The sequence below is a fragment of the Desmodus rotundus genome, chromosome 8 (genome assembly GCF_022682495.2).
Source record: "Desmodus rotundus isolate HL8 chromosome 8, HLdesRot8A.1, whole genome shotgun sequence".
Classification (NCBI taxonomy): Eukaryota; Metazoa; Chordata; class Mammalia; order Chiroptera; family Phyllostomidae; genus Desmodus; species Desmodus rotundus.
The window spans coordinates 107867918-107892117 of record NC_071394.1 but is presented as its reverse complement, the minus strand read 5'-3'; the positions used below and the strand labels follow the sequence as shown (position 1 = coordinate 107892117).

Sequence of the window (24200 nt, the reverse complement as noted above, 5' to 3'; positions counted from 1 at the left end):
AGCAGCAACAGTTCCAACCCTCCGGTTGGCGCGCGCGTGCCCTGCGAGTCTGCTGGGCGCAAAGAAGATGCGCCCCGCGGACGCCCACATTTTTCTGCGGTCAACAGCCTCCCCTGGTCTGGAGCTGGGGATAGACGTTCCACGTGGGGGAGGAGCCGGTGGGGTAGTTACAGCCCTCGTAATCCCCCCAGCTCCCACTTTCTTCACCTCCCTTCCGCTGCGCCCCTTCCTGGGACGTGCACTGGGCCGGGGCCGCCAGGGCGGGGAAGGGTCGGCTCTGGGCGGGGAGAAGCCTGTATATAGCGTTAGGAGGGGCGTGGGAGCTGCCGCCAGACGGCAGGACACGGAGAAGAGCAACGCCGCCAGCGCTGCCTCCCGTCCGTCCCTTCCACGGTTCCAGAGGTTCCGCACTGTCTCCCTGCGGTCTGAGGCATTTTGCGCTGCGCTCCAGGCGGTGGTGCGCTCAGTCCCCTCAGTGCGCCTCTGGAGGACACCGGTCCAGGGCTTGGGAAGTGCGGGGCTGGGGTCCGCGTGGAAGTTTTGCTTAGGTAAGTCTTGGAGCTAAAGTCTGCTGGCACCACAAGAGCCAGAACTTGGTTTCCAAGTGGTCAGTATTTGCATGAGAGGGACGGGCCAGAGAGAGGGGGCTGCGTGGGGACTGTGATGAAGGAAAGAAGTGAATTTCAGAAGCTCAACATCAACTCCTGTTTTTCAACTCCCTAGGCAGACTTAGCTGCTCTCACCCCCATTTTCATCTTCCTTTTAGTTTTCTGCATCCCTCTGTTGGAGACCCTGTAGGGCACACCGTTGTCATTCTCTGCTCCCTGCTCCACCTCCCCCACTGCACACCGGAGTGCCTTGAAAACTGAGAGGTGCCTTACCCAACAGTGTGTCCCCATGCCCAGCACAGGGACTGATGTGTGGCAGGCACTCAGGACTATGCAGGAGACAGGGGAACGGATGAATGAAGTTAACCAGCCTGGGTCAGAAAGGGTCACTCCCAAGCCTGTGCAGACCCAGCCTATACTTTTGCTCCTGCACCTCACCCAAATGTATTAAAGATGCTTGGGGTTTTATTGTTGTTTGGAAGGAGGGGAGAAGACAGAAAAATGTGCCCTTTTATGAATGCCCAGGAACATTCTGCAATGCATGGAACTCCAACTACCTGGCTCAGTATCAACTGTGCGAATAATTTTGATGAGGGGTGGAGGCAGGCTGCAAGAGGGGAAACATCGAAACTAGGAAGTGATTTCTTCTGTGTTCTTTTGTGATAAAGATTTCTCACCTCTCTTTTTAGAGGTCTACTCCCCGTGATATTTAAAGATGATCTTTGCCAGGAGGTGAGGGGAGGGGGGAGTTTCATAGGGGAGATGAGTGGTGATATTGATTAGGAATATCTGAAGTGTTGGTGAAAACCCTAAGACTTGAGACTGACAGGATATTAGAAGTCTTTTGTCAAGAATTTCTATAGTAACAGAAACAGCAGTCCCATTGCTGTTTTAGAGACAGATCTGTCTGATGTATTTTTAATATAAAATTTCCAAGTCTACCATTTGAACTTACACCGTTCAGCTTATTTTTTTAGTGTCCGCACACATGAGATCACCTACATAAAAGTCCCGAGGGACCTAAAGAAAGTGTTTTAAAATACATGGTCTTAAAAGGTTTTTTTCCCTTATGAAAGAAGTTGTTGAATTCCTCTCTCCTCCCTCATTTTATTCCAAAATATTATAAGTACAGAAGAGGACCTGAGGAAAAAAGCTCGTCTTCCACTCAAAAGTAAAATACACGTGAAGTCAAATTTTACGATGTACATAAAAGACTTTATGTTAAATTTCATTGGAGAATCATTTTCTTAGTTTTTTTTTAAGTAATAAAAACCTTTTAAAAAAAATCTTTACCCAAGGACATGCTTATTGGTTTCAGAGAGAAAGGAAGGGAGGGAGCGAGGGAGGGAGAGAAACAACCGGCGCCAAACCTGCAGACCTTCAGTTTACTGGACGATGGTCCAACCACCTGAGCCACACTGGCCGGGGCTGACAGAAACCTTTTCATTTGACGAAATCGTCTTGTGAAACAATTCTCAAGAAAGACATTGTTACACATAGTATACTTGCAATTTCTACTTTCCCGTTCCATTCAGATAGTCTGAATTTCAGAAAATTTTGAAGAGTTGGAATGTTTATAAAGGAGAGATTTATGTATTTATTTACACACCTTGTCAAGAACAGCTAATGAAGCCACCAAATGAAGGTCAGGTTACAAGAATTGTGAATAAAAAGTTGTTGCATTATTTATTCATCTATATGCACAGTATGCTACAGAGCCCTGAAAAAAATAGCGATCTTTAAAATGACTGAAGAAAATCTTCCCTGTCAGTAAATACCACCTACCTCTGAAATTTCTCAAAACTATACAACTGCTAGCTGCCTCTGCAAACAAATAAAACTGGCCTCAACTAAGGAGGATGTCTTTGCAATGGAAGATCGCCAACTCCTCCCATCCCGGGAAACAAGATGAAGATTAGATTTTCTATACTTCTACTTTTATAAGTGTCATGAATATATAAAACCATTGTAGGGTGATCAGATGTTGACCAGACTCTTTTCCCTCCCTTCGGACCTTTTTGTTGTTTTCATTTAAAGTAGGAAGTGGTTTGGCTTTGCTCTGAAACAGGTCTAGGTTCGAGTTAGAGACTGGCGTGGACAGTCACTTAACCCCCGGGAGTCTTTTCTCACCTGCCCCGTGGAGCAGCAATACCCATCTACTCCACAGGGATGGCGAGAAAAAAGTTTAAAAACCCTTATAAAATGATAAGGGCTCAATAAGTAGGGCGATGGTGATGACAGGGGTAAATTTTAAGCATCAAGGCCAGTGTTCCCAAAATTCAGTTAATGTTCAGCCCAGTTTTATTCTGTGTTTTGACCTCACCGAGATACCTTGTTTCCATGGAGCACAGCGCATGACGAACAATAACGCATGACTTGCCAAACATTCATCATCTCCCTGTTTCCCTGGGAGCGTTCCAACGTGCAGAGATTGTTTAAGGAAAGACCTATCACGCAGGCACGCTGAGGTTCTGGAAGAGATGTGTGGGAGTTGTGGCTATGTATTCCGTTACGTGTTTCTTCCTATCTTATGCTTTACAGTCCGGGGCAACTTTTCCTGGAGAGGTCAAAAGTGCACTCAGTGTTTTAGTTTCTTTGGGTAATGGTTTTGTGATAACAAAAGTGTCCTTCCTACTTTCAGCAGAAAGGTATTCTACTTGAATTTTCAGAATTTTGATATAAAGGCTCCTAAAGGAACCTTAAATTCTTCAAGGGAATAGAGAGTTAAAAAGTTAAAAAAAAAAAAAAAAAGGAGCCTTTATAAAACAATGACTCATTAAAGGCCTAATTTTTTAAAAGAAGAAATAATCCTTAGAGAAACTTGGTCTCACTTCCTCCCCTCATTCTTCACCCTTTTAAACCTGTCTTTTCTTGGGGTGACCCCCAGGCCCTGGCAGGAAATTTGGAAGAGATTGCTGTGAATGAAAATGGATACTGTTTGGTTAACGTGAACTGTGAGCAGAAGAGAAGATCTCTTGTGTCTCTCATATTCCTGACACTTTCCACAGTACCTGGTACTTAGTAGGCAGTCAATAAAAATTGGATACATGAATGACTGAAAGTCTCAAGTCTGGTTGAAGTGTGCTGCTCAGGTAAATCTGGAGCAGTTGGTTGCACTTGGGACATCCACCTGCGTGCACACTCTCAGGAAGACAAAGGCGACTGTATCACCTTTGCTCGTGTCTCCGTTTCTGACCTTCCCTTTGGCTGAAGTGAGAAACAGCTGATCTGCCATTTCTGACTCTAAATCTTACGTTTGCGTGTTACCTACATGGACTGAGACCACCTTACGGCTGCTACTTTGTGTGGTTCCAAATAGCACGTCGAAGGAAACTTACAAATTTAATTTTGCCCTGAGTAGAAAGTTTTCCCCCAAATGATCTAATGGTCGAGGGGGTAGGAATATAAACCTCAACATTCCTCAGAAGTCACAAGTACATACTAAATGTACACTTAACCACTCTTTAACCACTTACAGTTAAGGGCTGGACATTGATTTGACTCAGGAGGTTTTTGCTACGCTCTAAGGACGCTACCCCAGACTTCGGAGGGTCAGACGTTGCCAGAGTGAGTTGGCAAAGGCATTTGTGTTGGCTTGAAAAACACCATAAGCTAATCACTTAACAAGTCCTTTAAAAACAACTTGATTCATGTTTGGAAAGAAATTCTGACGGAAAATCTCCAGTACGTGGGTCCAAACACAATAAAGCTTTGGAGACCATGAGCAAGTCATAGTCACTTTCGGCAATTACTGCTTGGTGGACAACATCCCACAGTGTCAAGCACTCCACGTGCCATCTTTTGGCACCCGGGGCTCACCACAAACCATGTGTAGTCAACTCCATAACCACATTTACTTCTGCCTTTGTCTGGGGCAGTTAAAATCTGTAACACTGAGAAGACGATGTTATACATTGTAGCAGATTGCTCTTGTGTCTAGGCTTTTTTCTTCTCTGCTGGCTAGCAGATGATGCCAGAGCTCTGCCCACCTTCCCTGTGAATTCACTCTTCTAGTGCATGATGGAACCTTCCCACGTCAAGCATCTGTGAAGGTCCATCAACTGCCTTTGGCCTTGGGGGCATGCCTGACTCCTGTGAAGTGGGCCAGAAGGGCCCGGGAGTTAACACCCCTGGAAGCAACCCTCACCCACTCACTCATGGAAGTTGGTGAATTAACAGCCCAGCTTTCTTCCAGTCTGGGGGAGGCAACTTTTGAGATGATCTTCCAAGAGCGCCCAGGGTAATGAGCTCAGCTGCCCAGAAGGGTAATTGCCCTGCTCCTTAACGATTCTCTGCCTCACTTCCCTGCTCCCCTGCCAGTGCTTCCTGAGGTCACCTCCTAAATACACTAACCGCACAAACCCCTGCCCAGAGTCTGCTTTGGAGGAGACCCAGCCTACCAACAGTTTGTTAGCCATTTCAGTACATGCAGTGTTTTTGCTGTGATGTAAGTATACTGCACATTCCATCCCAGGCAAAAACTGAATCAGGAACGGAACTCTTGCTTTGCTCCCTGGGGAAGAGAGTTTTGTCCCTAGCTAGTGCTGTTTCCGTCATGCCTGTGTCAGTTAGTTTGTTGGTTGTGACCTGATCCTGGATTCCCATCAGCTGTTTGAGAGCTGTGTCACTGTGTCACAGGAACATGGAGGGATATGTCAGTGAGGACTCAGGGTGACACCAGCAGAGTGAGGGTGCAGTGTGACCCCGTCATTAGAGAAAGAACACATTCTGCTGGTTATGAGAAGTGACTCAAACATGTGTTCTTAAGGATGGAACTGGCCTCTCTGTATTTCTATTGGATGTTCCTACCTCCTCCTCTGGTTTGGTCACCATTTGCCCACCGTGTTCGGGTTCTCTGGAGAACCAGAACCAATGCAGTACACATGGAAATGTGTAAGAGGATATTTATCATAGCAATTGGCTCATGTGTTTCAGGAGGCCGAGAGTCCTGTGATCCGCCACTGGCAAACCAGAGAACTGGGGAAGCTCATGGTGTCGTTCAGTCTGAATCTGAAGGCCGAGTGCCAAGGTCCGAGGGCGGAGGAAATGGGTGCTTCTGCTGAAGCACTGAATCGAAGCTCATCCGCCACCCCTTCTCTGCTCCCTTGTTCCATTCAGGCCCTGCATGGATTGGCCGATGCCCACTGACTCACTGATCTCTCCTGAAACACCCTCACAGGCACAGCGAGAAATGATGTTTTACTATCACTTAGCTCGGTCGAGTTGACACATAACATCAACCACCACGTTTACCAATTACTTTCTAATTCACTCCCCAACTCTCCCCCCAGGCCAGGTCTCTCCTGGGAACTCCAGACCCAGGCATCTAACTGCCCACAAGGCACTTGAACTTCTCCCATCACAAACCCAGCATGGCATTATCTATCCTCCCTGCAACCTTGCCCTCGTCCTGTGAATGGCACGACTCGATGGTCCCACCGGAAAGCTCCTGCATAGCCTTGAAGCCCTGTCCTTCCCCCCAGCCCTCATCAACAGTCCCATCTAATCAGTGTCCAAGTCCTAACGATCTTGTTTGCTAACGTTCTCTGCCAACTCCTCTCCCTCCTCCCTGTCACCTCTGCTCTTAGCTCCCAAGCACCATCCTTCCTTTCATTCAGACAGCACTGCCTCCTAGTCCACTCCCTGCCTCTGGCCCTCTCCTCTTCCAGCACTCTCCATAGTTCGGCCTCAGTGGGCCTCCCAAACCCTGTACCTTCCCAGGCCTTCGGATGATCTTCAGAATCCTCACTGTGGTTGCAGATCCTCCCGCCACCCGAATTCACTCTACCCCATCTGCCTCGTGCCTTCCTATCCCTGTCCCCACTCCCAACCCTCCAGTTTGTTAAGGAGACCCTGGTCTCTCCTGCCATCTGCCATTTGCATTTGGAATTTCCTCTACCTAGAACAGTATTCTCTAGACTCTAATTCTGGCTAACCAACCCCTCATGTCCCGAGAGGGCTAAGCTAATATGTCCATTCTTTGGGAAAGCATTGTTAAGCTGCCCTACCCTGAGTCCCCACAATGCTCTGGACTTCCCTCATCATACCGCTCTCCTACTAAACTGTGACGACTTTGCCTTTCATGTTTACCTGGCTATCTTCAGTGCTAGCCATTTAGATGTTCGATACGTATGTTGTGTAAGTAAGTGAGCTGAAGTCAGGTTCCTCACTAGCTGATGACCACGGGGAGGTCACATAAGCTCTCTGAGGTTTAGTTTCCTCGTTTGAAGGAGAAACCATAGGCACGGGGGGGTTGAGAGGATTTGATGAAAGAATGGATTTTTGGTTCCTGGTACATAGGAGGTGCTCAGTAAATGATAGTTCCTATGGGTTTAGGAAGGTAAGTGTTATGCTTGACTTGACCCTGTGATGTTTGAGATAAAAAACACCATTTACTAGGGCGGGTAAGTGAAATGGGCACTTTGATAGAGGGGCCTGGGGTGGAGCCCAGAGGAAGGAGAGGGTCGTTTAGCTAAAAGCATCCTGATTTTCTGATGTCCTTTCAAACCGTGCGTAACGGGTGTTTTTGGAAATGTAAGTGACATAATGACATATAATGGCATCTAATTCCCTCACACAGTTTCTTCCAAACAATCCTTCTTTTCAAGCTTCAACATCTGCATTCCCTGGATTAGTGCCACAGTTCCAGTTTCTAAACTGAGGCGCTTTTTTCCCAAGAGTTTGGCAGTAATAAATTATGCCCAACCGCCATTCCCCCTTGACTTCTCCCCTCCTCCAGGGTTACTGTTGTCACCCTGAAACAGCAGCATCAGCGCCTGGTACCTGGGCCCCAGGGACCTGTCATGAAAACGCTCACCAACCTTTGTCGGTGATTTACCTGGATCGAGGAAAGCGCCCAGCCAATTAACAGATTCGCATGGGTCAATGAGGAAGGCAAGGCATGCTTTAGCTTTAATAGTGGGGAGTGAATTAAGCACATAATTGGGGTGGATATGAGGATATTAGCATCTCAGAGAGCTGTCTGTCACTTTAAAGACTTCTAGGTATTACTTGGTAAATTACTGCTTTGGGGCTCGGGCCTGAGTCTGTAACAGTCCAGTCGTCAAGCTCACAGAGCCAGGGGTGCCCCACCCTGCTTCAACACCCAAAGTTTGTAAACCCCCTTTTTTCTACATACCCCAACAACGTGGGTGCACAAAGTCATCTATGATTGACAGTCATTATACTAAGAAAAATAAGTAAATGGATGGTTGAAGGTGGTGCCTGTGTTAGAGACCCACCTCATACATCCATTAAAATGTATTCCTAGATGCACAGTACTTTCGACAGGTGCCCATTTTTCTCCCAAAGGCTTGAGGATTTTCATTGATCTGTTCATTTATTTTATTTCTCAGCCCATCATTCCCTCCATTTCTTCATGCAATTAGGCTCAGATGTTCCGCTGCTGTCTCGGTTTGCAGCTGTAGGCATGGTTCATGTGAGTAGTGTGCTGGACTCTGAAAGACAGGTTGTGATCACATGCGTTGCACGTCCGCTGAACTCCCCACTCTGAGGAAGGAGACGAGTGCTCTGCATTCCGGCGGCAGCCATGCCACTAGCTTCCGCCAGGAAGCGGGAGGTGACTGGCGAGAACCGCCCTGGTAGAAGGAGATGGCCAAGCCCAGGTCTCTTCACACGGTGGATCTCTGAATACTCTAATCCAGGGACTTATGGCAATTAGCTGAGCATTTATTAAGCCCTTTGTATATATTACCACTTAATCCTCCCAACAACTCTGTGAGGACGTACCATCATTATGCCCCCTTCTACATATGAGGGCCTGGGGTTTCCAGGTGCATGAACTGCTGGCCGGTGGAGGGGTTCGAATTCAGGATGTAGTAACACCCAGGCCTTGACCCTGCCACTTGTCCATTCTGCCAGATAAGCTGGAAAAAGCACGCTTCAAAGACCAGAAGCTCCCAATAATGATGCTCAACTTAGATTGTTGCATGGTTGGAATAATAGTTCAGAAGTCATATCTTTCATGTTAGGAGGAAATTGGGATAATATATTTTTTAGGGGAGGGAAGAAAGGGAGAGTGCTGAACTCAACAGGAACATACAGTCCCAAAGTGGTGATGTTTTGGCGGCTATAAAACCTAGTAGCTTAAACTGAGTAAGATTAATATTTTCAAAAGTCTATTCTCATTTTGCGCTTGACTTTTCATAGAATCCTAGAATTTCAGAGCAAAAATGGGTCTTACAAATCATTTCAAGTAATTTTTGTAAACAACAGCAACTGGTCCTTCCCCCATTCTTCTCCACAATTAAAATCCTTTGATGACTTCCCAACAATCTTGGGATAAAGACAGAAATGATTAATAGACCCTGTAAAGCTATGTATGGCCTGGCCACTTCCTTTCCGGCTTCACTGAGTGACATGCTCCCTTTTGCTCTGACTTCTATTCATACTGAACTTCCTTCGGTTCCTTGACCACTCTGCCGGCCTTCCTGCCACAGGACCTTTGCACGAGCTCTCCTCTCTCACCATTCCTCTAGACACTAATTTAAATAGCAGTCCCTTAAGGGGCCTTTCCTGACCTCTCTGAGCTAATCAGTTCTCCTTATTACATGGCATTTTAGTATATAATAATTCAACAATTATTCGTTAAGCCCTTTTTTAGGTATAAGTCTTATTTTAGGTGCCAGAAAACAACATGGACCAAGTCCCCCCTTCAGGGAGGATATAAACAATAGAGAAGTCAACAAATAACTTCTAGGTGGTGATAAATGCTAGGAAAAAGTAGCTGTTTAAGGGGTAAGTGACTGACTATCAGGAAATGGGAGGGTATTTTGGAGGGGGTGATCAGGAAGGCTTCTCTGAGGAGGTGACATTTAAGCAGAGGCCTGAGCGAACATGGGAGTGAAATGAGGCTCCCTGGGAAGAAGACCCTTCCAGACAGGAATGGCTTTGGCACGTTCCATCAGAGCAAAGAGGCCAGTGTGGCTGGCGTGGAGGGAATGAGAGAGACAGTAAGGAGGAGGAGGTCACAGGTCATGGGCATGGCCCGTAATGTGTAGAGCCTGATAGGCATGCTTATGGTGTTATAATTTAACCCGAGCCCGATGGAAAGTCGCTTGAAAGCTTGAACATGGGAATACTGATCTAATGTATACCTTCAAAGGGCTAGCTCATGTTTGAAGGGTGCAGGAGTCAAACATGGGGATCTGTTAGCGTACGAATGCAGGCAAGAAGCAGCCGTGGCAGGGACGTGGGTGGGAGGTGGTGGGATGTGGTTACATTTGAAACATATTTTGAAGGTACTGCTGACCAGACTTACTGACAGATTGGCAGTGGGGTCTTAGAGGAAACTCTTCTTTATAGTATGTGACACATTTATAATTTTATACTTATTAATATAATTCTTTCAAAAATGCCTTGTCCCTCAATGGACTACAGGACCAAGACCACGTCTGGTTTTCCTTGTCATGGGCTGCCTGCTGCCTAACACAGTGGCTGGCACACAGAAACGAGCGGATAAGTAAGTGCACTAAAATCACCTTATCTTACAGATGGGGAAAATGAATTGCTGAGAGTTTACATTAAAGGATCGGCCTAAGGCCTCTCGGCTCCAACTAGAACACATGTCTCGACACTCCTCACTCAGGCTACTTTCCCTCTGACAGCGGAATCCCTTCCGAACACTGTGCTCTCTTATTTGGGGCAGTGGGGTGTCTTCCAGCCGTTCAAGGCCGGGCAGGTTCACATGGGATTTGGGAAGATGGAAGAAAATTCATGGAGCCGTCAGGATATCTGACATGCCTTTATCCTGGGGTGGGGCAACCCACGCACCCAGCTAGCTTGCTGCGTGTAGCACCGCAGGAAGTCCCGACTCCCTGATTTACTAAATGCACACAAAGCTGGCAGGGTGCCAAGACATTATATAAAAGATCGTGACTCTGTGCTTGCGGGCCCACACTCAAGGTCATATGAACAGTGCTAAGTCACAGTTGCTGGGGCATCCAGGTGAGGGAGCCTGACTGATTTCATTTTCCCTACAGGGGGCTACCAAAATGTACTTTAAATATTCCTAGTGGGGGACTCGACCATTTAGCCAGGCACCCTGGCAGCAAGCACGGTTCTGATCACCTAACTGGGACGCCTTGAGACTGTTACCTTTCTCCTTCGACCCCGTTTTCTTCCCCAGCAGAATTGTTGATCTCGTCTCACTGTTGGTGTTGGCCTAAGCCGTCTGACTTGGGTTCTGTTTTGAAAGACACCACAGCTTTAGACAACAGCAGCTGGTGTGTTTCATCTTCATATAAGAAGTTAGCCATTCAAAAATGCTCACTCCCCAGGGGCATTTTGGAAAAAATAAAATAAAAAACCACACCCAGTTGAGGCAAGTTGTGATTAAGAGGGAAAAAAAGAATAGAACGCAATTAAGAGTTTCCTGGTCCCCTTGGAAGGGAAAAGAGGGCCTGAAATGTAACTTTCTCAAGCAATGATCACATCCTTGGACCCCTGCCTTTGTAATTAAATTCCCAATTTATATACGTGGATATTTCACCTAACGAACAGCTGGTAAAATTGGATCCTTGCTCTGCAGAGGGTTAGCAAAGTGCTTCAATGTTTCGGTGGTTGAATACTATTTAACCCTGAAATGCAAAAAGAGGAAAATCTAAACTAGCGGCTCACCATCCAGGACCGTCTAGGCTGCACCCTCCCTGCTCTGCGTAGGAATTGGCTCTGCTCTTTCCCATCAAGTGACCCCCAAGGAACCTTTCCTTCCTCTTTCCATGGCCCCCTCTCGGAAGCACCACCCAGTGTGTTTTATACTTTATGCCCTGAGACGTGGTGTCCGCCCTCTGAGGGGTCCAATCCAGTGGGCGGACAGACATGAATGAGACTGACACTCAAATGAAGGTTTAATCACAGACTGGAGATGAGCTATGACGGAAAACAATGAGAGAAAAATCACAAAGCAGATCCAATTAATGAGGACAGGAGAGAAGCTCAGTGAGCAAGGAGCATTACTACGATGACCTGAGCAGGGGTAGAGGGCAGAAAAGTGGCTGGAGAGGGGGGGCAGCAGTCAGAGGGGCACAGGGCAGGGCGCCTCAACCCTTGCTGTGCACACAAACCTTCTGGGGATGATGTTCTCTGCAGGCCGATGGGTTCACTAGGGCTGGGATTCTGCATTTCCAAAGGGCTCCCAGTGGTGCTGAGCCAAGAACCACACTTGCGGTGGCAAAGGCATAGGGCAAGGGATGGCACACCTTTTCTGGAGAGAGCCAGGTAAGCATTTTAGACTTTTGGGTCACTCTCTGTCTGCTGCGGCTACTCCGCTGCGCCACAGTGAAGAAAAAGCAGCAGATAGTATGTAAATGTCTGGGTGTGGCTGTGGCCCAGCAAAACTGTATTTAGCAAAAAGGAGAATCAGATTTGGCTCCCAGCTGGTAGTTTGCTGACCCCAGCGATAGGATTAGGTGGTATCAATTCTCCACCTTGGCTGTATATTAGAATCACCTAGGTTTCAAAAAATATATATATGTATACCCACCAGGTTCCTACTCCAGACCAATGAAACCAGGATCTCTGGGGATGGGGCTGAGGCATTGGGAGAATTGAAGAGCTCCCCAGGTGATGCCAAGGTGCAATGGACCCACTGAGGGTCTTGATCTCAGGAGAGTCCCGTATTCTCTTAGCCCGAGGAGACAGGAAAGGCAAAAGTGACTCCACCTTTCTTTAATTCTGTGACACCATAAGTTGGCCAATAGCTTTCAAGGAAGAGGGGGAAACAATGGCAGGAAATGTACAAATCTATAGTAACACACATCCTGATTTTATGAATCTTAAAATAAGGAAAATGTGAGCTTAAAATCCAGGAAGTGTGGTATTTTCATGCCTACTTTACAAATGAGGAAAAATGAGGCACAGATGTATTGTACAGATTGTATGATGACGTACCAAGGAGATAGAAGGAAATTCGGTGACTTAGCTCTCTAAACTGCCTTTGGCCCCTACATGTGCAAGCCCTTCCTTCCTCTTTGGGCCTCTGCGGGTGCCTGCTAGTCTCGCTGCCTTGGACGTACTTCACTTCCTCCCTAGAATCCCCTAATTCCGGCTTCTCTCTCTCTGGCCTCAGTTTAGCCACCCACTTCTTCTGAGGTGCCTTTCCTGACCCCACATCCAGGGGAGGGGCCCCTGCTGGGAGCACTTCCTACCCTCAGGGAGGCTCCCCAGCAAAGCCTGACCTCTTTCTGTTTGCACAGACTGAGTCCTGAGGGCAGGGACCCTGATTCTTGGTCTTTGCCCAGGGTTCCTGGCTCACAGCTCCCTTGGAATTTCTAAACAATAAGAGCAATGGCAGGATCTTTTGTTGTCCTATTTTGTCTCTTGGTTCCTGAAAGTTCCAGGACCACAAAGGTGAAATGGTGTCTCGTCATTCACAATGAGCCCCTATCTACTGCACCTGGGTTTATGTTAATGAGGTGACTTTTGAAAACATGTAAGGGTGGGGTCTGGTTGCTAGAGGAACCAACTGTTAATAGAGGGTTGGCAGTTCAGTCCCACCTCCTGATTTCCTGGGAGGGGTGGAGGTTACTCAGTCACCAATGGCCAGGGATTTAGTCAATCATGCCCATGTAATGAAGCGTGCATAAAACCCCCAAAGGCCTGGGTTTGGTGAGCTTCTGAGTTCTTGACCATCTGGAGATGCTGGTAGTGTGGTGTGTTTGGAGAGGGCGTGGAAGCTCTGCGTCCTTTCCCCAGTCCTTGCCCCATCTCTTCCATTTGGTTGTTCTGGAGTTGTATCCTTTTATAATAAGTTACTAACATAGTAAGTAAAACGTTTCTCAGAGTTCCGTGAGCCACTCTGGCACACAAATCGAACACAAGGAGGGGGCTGTGAGAACCTCTGATGTCCAGCCTTTAGGTTAGAAGCATGGGTGACAACCTGGACCTGGGATTGGCATCTGAAATGGGGATCTTGTGTGGCAGGGCCCTTAGCCTGGGGGATTTGACACTGTCTCCAAGTAGTGTCAGAACTAAGTTGGATTGTACGACACCCAGCTGGTGTTAGAGAATTTTTTGGAGGTGTGGACCACCCCCCTCCCCCGCACCACCACCACACACAGGTTGGAGCTGGTGACCAGATGCACTTTACCTGGTATGTAGCAAGGGCTCAGGAATACTTGTGGGATGCATGCTCTTTGGCCTAGTCTTGCTTATTGTTACTTATAGCAGAGTGATTTACAGTGAGGTTTCTTAAAGTGTGCCCCAGGCCTGTCCACTGGCATCACCCGGGATGTTGTTAGAAACGCAAGTCTTTACCTCCAGCATTTGCTTCAACTAAGTCTCCTGGTGATTCTGTAGGAGGATCACAGGTTAGGGTAGGAGATCTGAGTTAAACTTCCTTGTTTTAAATCCAGGCTCTGTCCTCTAAAAACTGTTTGGCTCTGGGAATTAACATTGCCTTTCTGTCTCTGTTCTTATCAATAAAATGGAGATAATAAAAATAATAGCTACCTCGATCGGATTAACGACACAGAGTTGTTAGCACAGCACCTGCTCACCATTAAGTTCTCAAAATAGGTGAACTGTTAGGAGTACTAGTTGTGCAACTATGGGAGAATTCATTAACTTCCCTCAATTTTACTTTCTTTATCTTTAAAACACGGAGGCAATCTCGGCCTCACATGGTTTTGAAGGTTAAATGTGTGTGATGGTTAGTTTTATGTGTCAGCTGGGCTAGGCTATGGTGCCCAGTTATTCGGTTAAACAGCAACTAGATGTTGCTGTTTGGAGAAGTGACGAACATTTAAACCAGTGGACTTTAAGTAAAGTCGATGACTCTTCTTTATGTGGCGAGCCTCGTCGGTCATTGACGGCTTTGAGAGAGGACTGGGGTCTCCCAAGTCTCGGGGAGGACTGCCTCCAGGCAAAACTGTGACATCAGCTCCTGCCTGCAGAGTTTCTGGCCTGCTCTGCAGAGATCAGAGTTGCCAGTCCCTGCAACCCCGGGAGCCAGTTCCTTAAAAGTCCTGCTCCGCAGGGCTAGGTAGATGTAGACATGGGTGTGGTCTATATAGGGACACAGCATAGATACAGCATAGATCTCTATATGTAGTCTCCATATAGGTCTCGTCTATACAGGTAGCCTATAGATATATAGCAACGGCTACAGATCCATCTATGCATAAATAGAGTTTATAGGTATACAAGTATAGTCTATGTATAACTCCTCCATGTGTCTATATAGATACAGGTATAGATAGATAGGTATATATAGATATATCTGTAGAGAAGTCCATATAGTGTATATGTGTGTATCTATGTATATTTGTATATACGCATGCATATGTATGTATATATGTGTATGTATAGATACACACCCTGTTGGTTCTGTGTCTCTCGAGAGCCCTGACACAATGTGTTAAAACTGTGCAGATCGCTGCTTCTCAACCTGCACAGTTTCCCAGCTACTGACGTTCTGACCAGATAATCCTTGGTTGTGGAGAGCCGTCCTGTGCATCGCAGGGCTAGCAGCGCCCCTGGTCTCTACCCACTAGATGCCGGCAGCACCGCGCCCCTTCCCGGCAGGAAAAATAAAAAATCTCTCCAGACATTGCCAGATGTCCCCTAGGGACAAAAGCTCCACTGAGAACTGTGAAAATGCAGGAGCCATTTCTCCCTAGTTCACTCCATGTGCTGCCCTCCTGTCCTCGTGGCCCACATCCTCCCCGCCCCCACCCCCCCCCCGCCCCCCCCCCCCCCCGGCCTCCCACATCAAAACCAGCTTATCACTTTCCACAAAATCTGGCTCAAAACCCACTGGCACCAAAGCTGGTCCTGATAGTCCTCCCTCCCCCCGCCCAGGCCCCACTTCTCTGCCTGTGCCCACTTCACTTCCTCTCGCTCTGTGCTGATGGTCTTTTCACAGCCTCTCATCGTGTGTGTTCTTGGCCCGCTCCGCTGAACGTCCTGCGGGGAAGGGCAGTCCTAGTAAGAGTAGATCGTTTTATCTGAGTGCAAATCTGCTGTTTACCAGCTTGTGACCTTGGGGTAGTTATTCATTCCTCCTGAATTTCTTTATTATCCAGAAAATAGCACTAGTTGGGTTTACTTCATAGAGTGGTAGTGAAGTACAAGCACTTTTTGAACTATAAATATATAAGATTTACCCCCCAAAGCAAAACCATAGCTTTTACTTCTTTTGTCAGAGGATAGTAAATACAGTGTGCTTTAGGATGAAGTATGACCTTGGAAAATGCCAGATAAACAAGTGAATTTGTGTATCATATTTTGCATTTTGTTCTATTTTCTTCCAATAGCTTTTAAAGTAATGTAGGCAGGGTCCTTTGTAAGTCCTTCTGAGATTAATATATAAATTACCTAATGGGGCAGTTGCCAAGGTGATGGAATTTGCTTAGTTATTAACTTCAGGTTCTGGGAAATGATGGTACTCATCAATAATTCTACCTACCCACATTGTCATTGCCTTTATTTCCTTGGGAGCAGCCATGCTTGAGACCAAATATTTGTCCTTCAGAACTAGCTGAAGCAGTCCTCTTCAAGAAAAATTATCTCTGAACCCCCCCGCCCAGCCCTCCCCTGCCACGGCATCAAGATGCCTTCTCCTGATTTCCCGCAGCCGTGGGGGCTTCTCCCCCACCCCCGCATCATATCACAGACTTCCCCACCCATTAGACTGTGAGTTCATGAGGCTGAGGGCCATGTGTACTGGAGTTTGTGTTCCCAGGGGCTGGTGCACTTTTTGGCCGAAGCAGGTGACTCCACTCAGGAGGATGATGGTGACTCATGAGGGCTCTGATGCTGTTTATCTGGCTACACGATGTCTCTACTGCCACGTCACGTGAACACCTCAAACACAGCATTTCAAAAACGACTATGTTTGAATCTTCCTTACTCTATCAGTGATCTGATGTTGAAAATCAAACCATTCCAAAACAGTGGCCTAAAAATAGCCATTTGTCTCTCTTATGGTGCTGTGGGTTGACTGGGTTTTTCTGGACAATTCTTGGTCAGGATCTCAGTCACATGGCCGCTGGGGTCTGGACTCATCGGAAACTTTTTCAGTCACGTGTCTGGTACCTGGGCTTGGATGGCTGGGTCATCTGAAGGTTGGCCAGGCATCTCTCTCTGTTTGCCCCTCCTTGGGGCCATCTCAGGAGTCTTCATAACATGGTGGTCCTAGAATAGTGGAACTCGTTACATGGCAATTAGCTCTTGCTTCTCATGCTCCAAGAGATCCATGAGCCTCGGTGGAAACCACAAGGCTTCTAATGACGTAGTACCAAAGGTCTCACACCATGGCTTCTGCCACATTCTATCGATCGAGTCCTAAGGCCACCCTGGGTTACGGGAAAGGGAAGTTAGACACCCCTGACAGTGGAAGCAGTAACAAAGAATTCATGGCTGTATTTAATCTGCCACATTTTCTAGCAAGTGCAGTTCCTTGTTTTTAAAGAGAACACATTGGAATGATACAGAAATTAACTTACTCACTTTCGGGAAATTTAATTTCCTTACCAGGTTGGTTTTCATAAGACACAAACATTCCCTTTTCAAGAGCCTCTTGTTGGTTCCTTTTATTTCCTGTATTATATTGTCTAGCATTCTTTTTTCTTTTCTCATTCGTGACTCCTTTGAAGTATATGGAAAACTAGAAAGAATAATGTAATAAGTATCCCCTACCCAAATCTAACACTAACATCTTGCAATGTTTGTTTAGAAATAAATATTATAGGGTAGGGTTGAACTGCCCTTGATCCCCCGCTCTGGTCCTATTTTCCATTTTGCCTTCCCAGAGGGGACCACTGCTCTTAAATTGATTTGTGTTTTTCCCAGCTGTACTTTAATATACATGTGCTTTAAAAGACAGGATCCTGGTGTGTTTTCATAGTTTTACATGGAAGATACTATACTTCTTTTGGATGTCTGATCCTCTCACGCAGGAATGGGAGCCCTGCTGTGGGTAAGTCATATCAACCCACCGTGAGTTCTCTCAGTCTGTTTTGAGATTTACCTGTATTTTGCTGTGTAGGATGCATGCTTTTTTGCCAAAATTTTTGAGGGAAAAATAAGGATGTGCATTGTACATGGGTATAATGATCCCGGGTATAATGAGCGCAAAATGTGGGTGCGCATTCTACATGGCGATATACAGTATTCCTGTCAAAGCAACTACAGTAAATCATTCATTTCATGCTTGAATAATATCCCCATCTATGAGTATGCACCAGATTTATTGCTCCTTTTTCCTCTTCATGAACATTTAGGTGATTTGCAAGTTTTATAAATGTTCACGGAAGTCTCCCTGCACACATGTACCAGAGTTTCTCTGGGGCAATCACCTTAAATTAAATTCCTGGGTCATCTTTAATTTTACTAGGTATTGCCAAATCGCTCTCCAAAGTGAGTACATCAAATTATACTCCCACCAGCCATGCACATGGGCTCCAATTTTCCTACATCCTTGTGAGCCTTTGGCGTTGTCAGTCTCTTTAAATTTGCCGGTCTAATAGGAGGGAAGTGGTATCTCATCACTGTTCTAATGTGCGTTTCCCTGTAACTGGTAAGGTTAAGGATCTTTTCATGCGTCTGCTGACCACTCAGGTTACCTCTGCTGTGAATTGCCTATCTATATCCACTGTCCATTTTTCTATTGGGTTTAATATTTCCTCATCGATTTGTAGAAATACTTCCCGTATTCCGGGTGTTAATCTGTTGTCGGTTAAATATATCTCACTCTAGGCTAGTTGCTTGTTTCTTATTTATGATGTCTTGTCAACATCTCACGTTTTAATGTACTTGCGTTTATTCCTGTATGGTCTGTACTCTATTCTATCTTCTTTAAGAAAGCCTTCCAGAGTCACAGTGATTTTGGTTTGCATTCTGTCATATTGCTTTTGGAGAGTCTTTTGTTTCACCAGAGGTTAACCTTAATAAATATCTCTATTTTTCTTGAATAGCCTCTCTCATCTTCCATGCTGTTGTTGCTGAATATTTTAGTTGCACTGTATCTTAAAACACCCACATTATTTTGTTTTTCCATAGTCAATACTGTGATGGGGATGGGAGAGTATGGAAGGTGAAATTATTTTCAATAGGGTGTTAGCCAAAAGTCTAAGGAAGACATGATATGTAAACAGCTAAGCAGAGTGAGGAAGCGGACAATTCAAAGGCTCTGGGGTCAAGCAAGCTTGTCCTGTTCAAGGAAAAGCGAGGTGGCTGGAGCAGGAATAATTTGGAGAGGGGAAGAGAGGAGGGAGATGAGGCGAGAGGATTAAAGGAGCCAGACCACATAGGGCCTTCATGGACATGGTAAGGAATTTTGAGCAGAGGTGTGATATGACTTCATTTTGTCATTTAAAATAAAATGTGTGAGAAAAATCTATAGTTGGGCAAGAGAGGGAAGCAGGGAGCCCAATTAATTAGTAGGCTTTTGCTAAAATCCAGGTAAGATGATGGTGTCTTAGATCGGGATGGAGATAAAAAAAGGTGTTGAGAAATGGCTGGATCTGAGGTCTACTTTTAAAAATAAAAACAACAGTCTTTGCTTATGGCTGTGAAAGGAAAGAGAGGAAGCAGTGATAATGCCTATGTTTCTAGCCTGGGCAATGTCGTAGTAGCGGTGCCATTTACTGTGATGGTAGCTGTAATTAGCTGTGCATAATTTAACAGTTGATTGTAGGCTTACACTTAATATGCAAAACACAGAGCTTATTATTAAAGTACTGTACTATTTATTTGCACTATAATGGTAAACTTACTTTTGCCCACTCCTGTATTTGTTACGGCCCAATAATTAGATGGTGGGTCGATGTCCCTCAACACAGGGCAACATAGTTGGGCACACTACATTCACATTTGATTGATTAGTTGATTCCACTTCTGTCAATTAATAGCCACGTGACTTTTGGCACGCTGCTTAACTCTCTGCCTCAGTCTCATCTGGAAAGTGAGTCTGGTATTTATTCATACTCACTGGGCTGCTGAGAGGACTATGTAGTCCTTAGAACAATGCCTGGCGCTCGTGCTCAGTGAGTACTGGCTGTTCTCCCTCATTTCGGGAACTCCCCCCCCCAGCTGTAGCCAGTCACACCGGCGATCTTATGAGGAACGCTCCACTTTGTTTGCTCACTTGCAAAGTCAGAATATTTTTCAAAACCGTTAGAGGAAATCCATGCCAACTTCAGAATGTCACTCTGTGTCCGAATCTCTTCAGTCACTTCTTGCTTTTCCAAGCCTGAAACTTAGACCAACAATTAGTAGATATTTGTTAAATGTCTACTTTGGGCTTACCTGCCAGGATATTAAAGAGGAGCAGTTAGGTCTGATTCCTATTTCCTGCCATCCTAAGCCATGTATGTTTTTGATTTAGCTGTAATGAATAAATATTGTATCAGTAACCCAACATACTTTATTACATCTCTGGTCCTTCTGGGTATTGCTGGACACATCTCAGACTAGCTGATGTCATTGTTGGCTTTGTAAATTGTGTCAGTATGGCTGCCTTTTTGTATTGCAGCTTTAGCCAAATTGCGAAAAACAGCATCTTGAAGATGAGGAGCCTCTCTTCAGACTTAGTGGGACCAGCTGTAAACAGGACATCACAGCACTTGATACTCATTCATTGAAAAAGAAGACCATTTAAAGAATAATTTCCAGTAAACTGTAATTACAGATATAGATTACCCATTGCATTCTAACGCATTAGGTAGACCTCCTTCGTCCTCAGAGAACTGGGTAGCGTGCAAGGCTTTACCTCAAGGAAAGCAGTAGGATGGAGCTGAGAAAGCAGTGAACTCAGAACACAGGGCCAGCTGGGACCCGGGAAAGTGCTCAGTCTCGCTAAACCTCCGATGTTTCCTTTTGTGAAGCGGGAATAGTAATTCCTACTTACCTCACATGGGTGTTACCCGGATCAGGGAGATGATGGCCATAGAGGGACTTATGGAAAGGTGCAAAATGTTATACCTAAGCAAAATGTTACGCCTCGCTTCCCTGTTTCTCATTCCATTAAATACAAAGCTTACCATGGATGACTCTTGGGGACAGATGTCTCCCTGTAACTGTCCCATATCTGCCCTCAACCTGTCACTGGGCTCTTGGGCTTAATCTCCTGATTTTTTCCTCTCTTTTCTCAACTGTATTTAATTAATCAAAATTTTAAGGCTTGGAAATATGTAGGGGAAAGACTTTAGGAGAGGGCATAATCACAGTTCCTTTCCAGGGTATTTATTAGCCAGTGCCTTTTCTAGGTTGCCCTCCTCACAAGCTGTCCCCTTGTAAAGATGTTATAACAAGATGTTATAACAAGAATAACAATACCATCTATTTACTATGTGCTGCAGAGCAGATGCTGCGCCACCTCCTTTTCATATATCAGTTCACGTGACCCCCAACACTTCCTTGAAGTGGGCGTGGTTACTGACATCATTTTATAGCTGAGAAACAGGTTCACAGGGATTAAATTACCCAACTTAGTCATTCAGTTAGTGGGCCAACAGCCAGGATTTAGTCAGGCCTGATGTCAGAACCGATGATTTAACCACTAGGCTACACAACCTACTGCTGCATCACAGTGTGATTGGGGTATGACTTCACCATTGGGGGTTGCCAAGTCATTTTCAGAGGAGCGATTCCCCCTGAGCCTCAGAAGTTGACCTGACTCCTCTAGATCCAGATCACAATTTCCCCCCATCCCCACTATTTCACACCGTCCTACCAACACAGGGGTTGGGCGGGACGCTTGCTGCTGCCGCAAATGTATACTGGAAACTCAAAAATGTGTACTGGCAAATGCATAGTAAGCTCCGTTGTTACTAACTTAAGAGAAGTAGGTGGATAAGCACATGGGGCAGCCCCTCTCCACACCATCGTTCAGGGCCCCAGGTTGAAAGTAGCTCTGCCATCTTCAACATTTGGCTCTTGAGGTTGTGTCCACTCTAGCCACGTGAAGGGGGAAAGAGATGGAGGACCACCCTGTGGGAAGTGTGAGGCCAGGCCTGGAAGTGGGCGACATCACTTCTGCGCAAGTTCCACTGGCTGGAACTTATTTAGCCACTGTGAGTGCGTCTGGGACATGTAGTCCCCAGCTGGTAGCCACAGCTCAATGACAGCTCAGAAGTGTGGAGGAGGCAGCACAAGTTTTGGTGAGCAGCTAGAGGTGTCCGGTGCTGGCATCATAATGATACGAGGTGATGTATCATTGGCGAAATTTTATTTGAGGACGTTTAATTGGGTCCTGCAGCATGACAGGGGGAGTTATGAACTTGGGGGAAGTTCTTGACCAAAATACGTTCTTGCTTCCCTGTTTCCCATCCCATTAATACAAAACTTATCACAGATAAAGGTGTCAGAAGACAAATTTCTCCCCGTGACTGTTCCATACCTGCCCTCAACATGTCACTTAATTAGCTGATTTTTTCCCTCTAATTATATTTAATCAATCAAAAACCTTTTTTTTTCCATACATTTATTGGATCTCAGGTGCACAGAATTGGACTCATCCTAACCCTTTGTTCATTACACACTCTTATCCATGGGTCCTTGCAAGACTTTCCTAAATATTAATTTTCTTACTTATTAATAATAAACCTGTCAAACTATCCATAAGAAAATTGGAGGATTAATAACATATCTATAATATGTTCCCTCCCAATGCCATACCCTGTCTCCCGCATCCTATGCAACCACTCTCCTGGGTCTTGTGTTAATTATTCCTTTGCTTTTTTAAAAAATAGACTTTATCTTTTAGAGAACTTTTATGCTCACAGCAAAAGTGAGTAGAAGATACAGGGCTTCCTCATATGCCCGCTGCTGCTGCCCCTGCCCCTGCACAGCCTCCCCCGTTATCAGCAGCTTCCCGTACAGGGTACATTTGTTGCAATTGATGAACCTCCTTTGACACACCATTACCAACCAAAGTCCATAGTTCACTCTTCAAAGTGCACTAGTCACTCTTGGCGTTGTACATTCAGTGGGTTTGGATAAATGTATAATGACATGTATCCACCATTACAGTAACCATTACAGAACACCGTTACAGTATCATAGTAATTGTACTGCCTTAGGAATAATCTGTGCTCCGTCTATTCATCCTTCCTTCCCCCGACCCTGGCAACCATGGAGCTCTTTCCTGTGCCCACCATAGCTTTGCCTTTCCAGAATGTTATACGGTTAGAATCATATAGTCTGCAGCCTTTTCAGATTGCATCATTTACTCAGTAATAGGCATCTAAGTCTCCTCCACGTCTTTCCATGGTTTGATAGCTCATTTTTACTGCTGAATATATTCCATCATCTGGACTGTTTATTCATTCACCAGCTAAAGGAAATCTTGGTTGCTTCCAGGTTTTGACAATTATGAATAAAGCTGCTGTAATAAACCTATTTGCAGGTTTTTGTGTGAAAATAAGTTTTCAACTTTCTTGGATAAGAACCAAGGAGTACAGTTGCTGGACCATTTGGGAGAGTATGTTTAGTTTTGTCAGAAACCGCCAAGCTGTCTTCCAAAGTGGCGGTGCCATTCTGCATCCCCACCAGCAATTTGTGAGTGCTTTGGCTGCTCCGCATCCTCTCCGTCATTTGCTGGTGTTAGTGTTCTGGGATTTGGGCCATTCTAATATATGTGTAGTGGTATCTAGTTGTTTTCATGTGCAGTTCCCTGATGATATGCGATGTGGATTGTGTCTTCATGTGCTTGTTTGTCTGATGTAAGTCTTCTTTAAAGGTGCCTGCTAAGGTCTTTGCCCATTTTTAAACCAGGCCGTTGGTTTTCTTATTGTTGAGTTTTAAGAGTTCTTTGGAACTCTATCTAAAATTAGATAGCAGTCTTTTATCAGATGTGTCTTTTGAAAATATTTTCTACCAGTCTGTGGCTTGTCTTCTCATCCTTTTGACATTTTCTTTATAATCAGAATTTTTAAATTTTAATGAAGTGCAGTTTATCCAATATTTCTTTCATGGATTGTGTCTTTGCTGTTATACCTAAAAAAAAAGTCATAGCCAAACTCAAGGTCATCTAGATTTTATTCTTTGTTGTCTTCAAGTTTTATATAGTTTCGCATTTTATATTAATAGTTTGTGATTCATTTTGAGTTATTTTTTGTGCACAGTGTAAAGTCTGTGTTTAGATTTGGTTTTGGCATGTGAATGTTCAGTTGTTCCAGCACCGTTTGTTTAAAAAGATTCTCTTTTTTCCATCGTACTGCTTTTGCTCCTTTGCTAATTATTTCCAACCCTCATCCCAGCCTCTGGCAACCGCCAATCTGTTCTCTGCATCTATAAGCCAGAATTTTTTTGTTTGTTTTTTCAGATTCCAAATATCAGAGAGATCATATGGTACTTGTCTCTGTCTGACTTACTTCACTTAGCATTGTGCCTTCAAACTCCATCCGCATGGCTGCAAATGGTAGGGTTTCCTCGGGTTATTTTTTTTTATGGCGGAACAATATTCCCTTGTGTCTACACACCACAATTTTCTTATTCATTCATCTATTGACGGACATTTAGGTTGCGTCTATACCTTGGCTGTTGTAAATAATGCAGTAAACGTGATGGTGCATCTATCTTTCCAGTTACTGTTTTTGTTTTCTTCATGTAGAAATGATCCAGAAGCAG

At 45.3% G+C, this 24200-nt stretch overlaps 1 protein-coding gene across 1 annotated transcript in view; it reads left to right on the top strand.

The window, feature by feature from the left end:
- The first annotated feature begins 412 nt into the window (after positions 1-412).
- Positions 413-24200, top strand: part of LOC112309687 (collagen alpha-6(VI) chain) — a 140105-nt gene continuing 116317 nt past the window's right edge. The window contains exon 1 of the mRNA XM_024565909.3: positions 413-548. The gene's annotated coding sequence lies outside the window, so the exon portion shown is untranslated. The remainder of the gene's footprint in view (positions 549-24200) is intronic.